Source organism: Heptranchias perlo, chromosome X (genome assembly GCF_035084215.1).
Source record: "Heptranchias perlo isolate sHepPer1 chromosome X, sHepPer1.hap1, whole genome shotgun sequence".
NCBI classification, from domain to species: Eukaryota; Metazoa; Chordata; class Chondrichthyes; order Hexanchiformes; family Hexanchidae; genus Heptranchias; species Heptranchias perlo.
In genome coordinates this window covers 2,753,140-2,761,089 of record NC_090370.1, presented here as the reverse complement: position 1 = coordinate 2,761,089, position 7,950 = coordinate 2,753,140, and the positions used below count along the sequence as shown (strand labels likewise).

Here is a 7,950-nt window from a genome sequence, read left to right as displayed (position 1 = left end):
AGAGTGGTCCCGGAGAGTGGGGAGAGTGGTCCCAGGGAGAGTGGTAGTGGGGAGAGTGGTCCCAGGGACAGTGGTAGTGGGGAGAGTGGTCCCGGAGAGTGGGGAGAGTGGTCCCGGGGAGAGTGGTCCCGGGGAGAGTGGTAGTGGGGGGAGTGGTCCCGGAGAGTGGGGAGAGTGGTCCCGGGGAGAGTGGGGAGAGTGGTCCCAGGGAGAGTGGGGAGAGTGGTCCCGGGGAGAGTGGGGAGAGTGGTCCCAGGGAGAGTGGTAGTGGGGAGAGTGGTCCCGGGGAGTGGGGAGTGGTAGTGGGGAGAGTGGTCCCGGAGAGAGTGGTAGTGGGGAGAGTGGTCCCAGGGAGAGTGGTAGTGGGGAGAGTGGTCGTGGGGAGAGTGGTCCCGGGGAGTGGGGAGTGGTAGTGGGGAGAGTGGTCCCGGAGAGAGTGGTAGTGGGGAGAGTGGTCCCAGGGAGAGTGGTAGTGGGGAGAGTGGTCGTGGGGAGAGTGGTCCCGGGAACAGTGGTAGTGGGGAGAGTGGTCCCGGGGAGAGTGGTAGTGGGGAGAGTGGTCCCGGGGAGTGGTCCCGGGGAGAGTGGTAGTGGGGAGAGTGGTCCCGGGGAGTGGGGAGAGTGGTCCTGGGGAGTGGGGAGAGTGGTCCCGGGGAGTGGTCCCGGGGAGAGTGGTAGTGGGGAGAGTGGTCCCGGGGAGTGGGGAGTGGTAGTGGGGAGAGTGGTCCCGGGGAGAGTGGTAGTGGGGAGAGTGGTCACAGGGAGAGTGGTAGTGGGGAGAGTGGTCCCGGGGAGAGTGGGGAGAGTGGTCCCGGGGACAGTGGTAGTGGGGAGAGTGGTCCCGGGGAGTGGGGAGTGGTAGTGGGGAGAGTGGTCCCGGGGAGAGTGGTAGTGGGGAGAGTGGTCCCGGGGACAGTGGTAGTGGGGAGAGTGGTCCCGGGGAGAGTGGTCCCGGGGAGAGTGGTAGTGGGGAGAGTGGTCCCGGGGAGTGGGGAGTGGTAGTGGGGAGAGTGGTCCCGGGGAGAGTGGTAGTGGGGAGAGTGGTCCCGGGGAGTGGGGAGTGGTAGTGGGGAGAGTGGTCCCGGGGAGTGGGGAGAGTGGTCCCGGGGAGTGGGGAGAGTGGTCCCGGAGAGCAGGTGGTGCCATCGGTACACTTGATGCCTTCCGCGACCGGTGGGCACCGCAGGGTATAGAGTGTCTTATAGACACTGATAACAACATGCTGATGTAGTTGGGAAGGTCTCCTTTTGCTTTTTTGGGACTTATTTGCTTATGTTGAGCTTTTTTTAGTTTGATTGGGCCATATGTTTCTTTTCTATATTCGGGATTCCCCAAAAGGGGCACTTGTTGTGCTGATGGTGACACCTTTCATTGGTCCATCATAATAGGCCCAGTCAAGGCCAGAGACCCACAGTTTCAGTCTAGCTGCGCACCTTAGTTTTAACTGGAGACTTGGCAACAACTTGCTCTGAGATGCTGTTGGGTCTAAGGAGATCATGTCACTTCTATTAAAGAGTGCTGTCAATGGCAGGAATGCCATATGGCACTCACATCCACAGTCGGCGGGCACTGCAGGAAAGAGAATGTCTAATAGACACATGCAACAACATTGTGATCTAAGTTTCTCTTTTGTCCTGCTGAAATCGGACATTAGTTGTTTTATTTTAAGCATCTTTCAGTTTATTTGGACCACATGTTAGATTATTGCCATGTCAATAGATAAGGCACTGTCAATCATTGACATATTTTTCAGCGTCAAACTAGAAAGGGCTGCCCAGGACATGTGTACTGCTCGATGACCTGGGAAGACAAGCACCCCCCCCACTCTGAGAGACAGTATAAACCATCATTTAGAAAGGCACAGAGTAATCATGGATTTGTTAAGGGGAGGTTGTGTCTAACTAACTTGATTGAATTTTTTGAGGAGGTAACAAGGAGGATCGATGAGGGTAGCGCAATTGATGTAGTATACATGGATTTTAGCAAGGCTTTTGACAACATCCCACATGGCAGATTGATCAGAAAAGTAAAAGCCCATGGGATCCAAGAGAATGTGGCAAATTGGATCCAAAATTGGCTCAGTGGCAGGAAGCAAAGGGTAATGGTCGACGAGTGTTTTTGTGATTGGAAGGCTGTTTCCAGTGGGGTTCCGCAGGGCTCAGTACTAGGTCCCTTACTCTTTGTGGTATATATATTAATGATTTGGACTTGAACGTGGGGGGTTTGATCAAGAAGTTTGCAGATGATACAAAAATTGGCCGTGTGGTTGATAGTGAGGAGGAAAGCTGTAGACTGCAGGAAGATATCAATGGACTGGTCAGGAGGGCAGAAAAGTGGCAAATGGAATTTAATCTAGAGAAGTGTGAGGGAATACATTTGGGGAGGGCAAACAAGGCAAGGGAATACACAATAAATGGGAGGATACTGAGAGGTGTAGAGGAAGTTAGGGACCTTGGAATGCATGTCCACAGATCCCTGAAGATAGCAGGGCACGTAGATAAGGTGGTTAAAAAGGCATACGGGATACTTTCCTTTATTAGCCGAGGCATAGAATATAAGAGCAGGGAGGTTATGCTAGAACTACATAAAACACTAGTTAGGCCACAGCTTGAGTACTGTGTACAGTTCTGGTCACCACATTACAGGAAAGATGTAATTGCACTAGAGAGAGGGTACAGAAGAGATTTATGAGGATGTTGCCAGGACTGGAGAATTTTAGCTATGAGGAAAGATTGGATAGGCTGGGGTTGTTTTCTTTGGAACAGAGGAGGCTGAGGGGTGATTTAATTGAGGTGTACAAAATTATGAGGGGCCCAGATAGAGTGGATAGGCAGGACCTATTTCCCTTAGCAGAGGGGTCAATAACCAGGGGGCATAGATTTAAAGTGATTGGTAGAAGGATTAGAGGGGAGCTGAGGAAAAAGTTTTTCACCCAGAGGATGTTGGGGGTCTGGAACTCACTGCCTGAACCGCCGTAACCTACAGGGCTACGGACCAAGTGTTGGAAAGTGGGGTTAGGCTGGGTAGCTCTATTTTGACCGGAACAGACACGATGGGCCAAATGGCCTCCTCCTGTGCCATAAATTTTTCTATGTTTCTAAAAGTGAACACACCTATGGCGCACTAACATTAGATATATTCTCTTTGCTGTCTCTGATTACAGTAGTTGGTCTCACAAGCTTCTGAGGTTGAGAGAACCCTTGGATTTATTATGAGTTTCACAATCACTAGGCTTGCTCATAACCTAAGGGCGTTTTTGGTATGTGGATGGAACTTACTCAGTGAGTTTTGACCTCCAGGTGCATTGTTTTATTACAGATATCATTAATTTGCAGAGATAAAGTGCAGTTTCATTGTGTAGCCCAGCACCATCTGAATTTGACTTTCAACAACAACATAAACTTGCATTTATATACTACCTTTAACATAGGGGCTGGAGGAGGTTACAAGGGATTGGGGTGGCGGGGGGGGGGGGGCGGTGGCAAGGCCATGGTGGGATTTGAAACAAGGACGAGAATTTTAAAATCGAGGTATTGCCAATGTAGGGCAGTGAGCACTGGGGTGATGGGTAAATGGGACTTGGTGTGACTTTCGCCCTTAAAGGAGTTGTCTCATCATCAGGATCCCTATATAAAAATAATGGAAACTTACTGAGGCCAATTGTAGTACCCCTACTATTGCCACAACTGAGATCAGCTAACTCAACACAGACTGGAGATTGAACCTGGGATTTTCCTGTTCTGTATGGCTCAATCCCACACGGGGCAGAATCCTCACCAACTATGCCATCGGGGGAGCCTAACACATTCTGTTACAACAAACAAGAGCTCCGTTTGCCAACTCCCATAATGATGTTTGAAATCAGGAAGTCACCATGTGGGAATGTTGAATTGTGGCCATTAACTTATGCCTTATCACTGGGGTGAATTGCATTCAAACACGTTGGTAACATGTTCCTGCAACACTATCAATCTTCCAGCAGGTGGAGATGCTTGCCAAAATTTCACAAGGCCTGTGGTTGCTGGGTTCAGTGGTGGTAATGATGTTAAAACATTCATCTTCCGGTTGAAATATATAGAAGTTACAACATGGAAACAGGCCATTTGGCCCAACCAGTCCATGTCGGCGTTTACCCTCCATGCCAGCAAATAGTTCTAATCAATCACATCAGCATCTCTTGAAATTCAGCATTGCCTTGTGCTGAGTTACAGAGTTCCACCAGGAGTATACTCCCCATGTGATCCTTTCAGCAAACCTGAATGTGTAATCTCCATTTCTACATTGTTTAGGTGTTCACATGTGAGTTGCTGCAGTCTCTGATCTGATTGGACAGTTTAAATTAAAGTTTCACTAGGTTTAAGCTCCCCCCGCCCCCCCAGTGGCTAACTGTACTGTTACTGACCAATACAGACCATGAAGAAATTGGACCTCAAGCACAACGAGGGCCAATTTTGGGGACCAATGTCCCATGCCTGAAAGACGTCTCACCTGATATTGAGTTGGGCCATTTTTCAGGCGTCCCTGGAAGCCACCTAACACAGGCATTAGACCTCTTACATAAGTAAATGAGGGCCCAACGCCTGTTTTAGTCCCGCTCTGGGAAATTGGATTCCGCAGAACCTGGCCTGCAGCTTAAGCAGCAGCCGCCACCAAAAGGTACGTTTTTAAAAAAACAAACAAAAAAATTGCTGTGTTGCCAGACGGAGCAGAACTTTCCATTGCCGCTCCACGCTCCCTCCAGGGACTTGACGTCGGTGAGGCAAGTGCCCCTATATTCATTGTCTTCGGTTTCGAGCGGGCCTCGGACCTCCTGGTTGGGGTGTGAGGTCTGAGCTTAGCGCCCATTTCAGGCTCGAAAACGGGCCAAAAGCAAAAAGCTGAGTGTGAAACCTTGTAAAATGGACACAAAAAATGGATCCCCAGGAATTTACAGCTCAGATTGTTCAGAGAACAGGGATTAGCTCAGTGCCTGTAGATGAAAAAAAATGGTCCTAAAGGGGAGCCACAGAATGGTGGGATGTGGGCTGGTGGCCACAATTCCCTGTGTGTTGAATTAATTTCCTCCAGTTTTGTCCCCTCCTCATCTAAAGGCACTGACTCCTTGCTGGGATATTGGTCCATGGAGACCAGCCACTCCCAAGTACTTGCCCCAAAGTGGCTCTTTTTCATGTGCAAGCCTGGACGATGAGTGCTGATAGGCTATTCAATCACGAAGGACATTACAGCCAGCACCAATCCTGGCCTCACCTGACATCACCACACACGCTCCCTCCACGCAGGCTCTATTCACCGGGCAGTAATCAGGACTGTGGAGCCTGTCTGATTTTTCCGCCCAGATGTGCTGAGACCAATCATGTCACCCTTACCGCTAAATCAGCACGGACTGCAGATTAAACCTGGGACCTCCCTGGTCGGTATGGCTCAGTACCACACTGGGCAGCACATTTACCATCTGAGCCATACAGAGCCTGATGCAGTACATTTCATCGCAGCTGTTGTTGGGGAGTTCAGATTACACAGGTTTTGCTCTTGCAGATTAGAATGTCTCCTGAACCCCCTTTCGCTCCTGGCATCCTGGTAACGACCAACCAGACATCTTTCACTCCAGCTCCAGGTGATATATGGTTCTAACTTATAGGCATTCTCGTACTGTTGAGGAGGGGGTTACGTTTACAAAGAGAACACTGTTAAAAACCTCACAATATCTTCAATCTGGAAATGTGCAGCTCTCCAGTAAGAATCAATAGCACGTCAGCTACTAAAGGACTTGGACTGTATTATTTGTGAAGTGAACCTTTCAGAGAAGGTTAATGAGGGTCACTCACTAGGTTTTCTGGGTGCTCCTGGCACAAAGAGCACTTTTAGAACTAGTTAATAAACCTTTTAGCTACTACCTTGCATCATTAACCCGTAACCCTCTCCCAAAGCTCTTGGGACACCCAGGGTTTTAGGGCTAAAAAGAAACAGTCAGTCATACAGTAAATAATGCAATAATAATCTCCTGTAAAATTACCAAATATTTTTGCCATTCTAATAATGTTAATAAATTTAAAATGAAGTGGTGCAATGTTGAAGGGCCAATGTGGTGTTTCATGGAGCAGTGAGACTTGGGAATCAGGCAAAGTTTTCCTGCTCTTGATCACTATCCAGTGACCCCTGTCGGAGAGTGTACGTGTGAACATCGAGTGAGGACAGGTTCAGGCTTGGCCACTGTTGTGTAGCCTTCTGAACCTCACTGTCTGCGCTCACAGGTGAAGAATGGTCACTTGTACTAGGTACCTGCAAGTGGCAGGCAGCCATGGAACTGTACCCCAGCAAGAGTCAGTGTCTTCAGGAGAGGAAGGGAGAAAAATAGGGGAATAGTTGGGAGGAAAAGTAAATAGTAAAATAGGATTTTCCTTCTGAATTTCCATCTCCATAATACAGTGGGTTCTGTTGCAGTCTGCCAGCCCACACAAGCAGTAGAAATGGTGGTGTTGTTAGGGTAACAAGAGTGCTATTCCAGGTATGTTTAACTCAATATGTATACCACAGAGAAAGAAATAAAAAATAACTGATAAATGGATAAAAGAAAAAATGAACTTGCATTTATATAGTGCCTTTCACAACCTCAGGACATCCCAAAATGCTTTACAGCCAATGAAGTACTTTTGAATTGTAGTCACTGTTATAATGTAGGAAACACAACAGCCAATTTATACACAGCAAGGAGGTGTTGGTTGAGGGATAAATGATTGGCCAGGACAACACCCCTGCTCTTCATATAGTACCATGGGATCTTTTATGCCTATTTGAGAGGGCAGACAGGGCCTCAATTTCAGGTCACATTGAAAGATGGCACCTCCGACAGTGCAGCACTCCCTCAGAGCTGCAAGCCCAGATTATGCACTCAAGTCTCTGGAGTGGGGCTTGAACCCACAACCTTCAGACTCAGAGTGCTACAAGGGTGACACTGAGTGGTAATCTCTTTGAGGGGTTACAATCATGTTACCTATGTCCTGAGTTGAAATTATAATTGCTGATGGGCATCATGAGTTGTAATGTTGGGAGCCAGAAACCTGAGTGATTTTTCCCCTCCCTAGCCCAGGGATATTGGCTAAGATTAGCTAACTCAGCTGCCACTATATTTTATGCATAACACACAGTAGCTCCCCAATGACTTTGTGAGTAAATGCATCGCCTGGTAAGGTACTGGGCCATTAAGACCAGATGGTCCCAGGGTTGACCCCAGTCTGTAGTGAGTTGGCTGGTTTCAACTAGGGTGGTGGTAGGGACATTACAATTGGCCTCATCAGCCCTGATTTATGCAAGAAAGTATCAGGCAGAGTTCCTGCTCCTGATCACTCTCCAGTGGACTAGATATGTGGACAGTAGGTAAGGACTGGATCAAGCTTAGCTGCAATACCATCCAGAGTCAAATAGCCTGCTGACACTCGTGCATTAAGAATTGGGCTGCCACCTTTTGCCCAGTCGAAACGTGGATAGGTGCAGAGCTTTAGAAAAATAAAGCTGAGTGTGCTTGCAAAACTGGTCCACTTGCACGTGTAAACGTGTGATAGGTCTGCACACGCGTCACCTTTTTAAAAACATGACAGTCATAAACTTATTTGCCGGGGTTTTCCTGCTTCTGTGCTTATCTGCCTGCAATTTTCTGCTCATTAAAATGAATGGACAAAAAAATCATGGGCTGGCGAGTGCAGAAGCAGAAAAGTCCAGGCATCCTGTATTGCATTCATCCTTGAAAATTACCAGGTGACTATCCCCAAAACCAGATTAGCTAGTGGTCTCCCCAATGGAGAATGGCCACTTGGACAGGGTACTGAAGAGCTGCTGTCCCTGTAGCCCAGCAAGAGTCACGTGTAAGTGATATAAGTTTCCCCATGACTCATATCATCACATTGTGCGAATGATAAAAACAAGTGTTGCCATTTTTTAATGGTGAAAGGACAA

General features: G+C 48.3%; 1 protein-coding gene across 1 annotated transcript in view; it reads left to right on the top strand.

Moving 5' to 3' along the window:
* Positions 1–7,950, top strand: part of pan2 (poly(A) specific ribonuclease subunit PAN2) — an 82,129-nt gene that overhangs the window by 73,891 nt on the left and 288 nt on the right. The window lies entirely within an intron of this gene.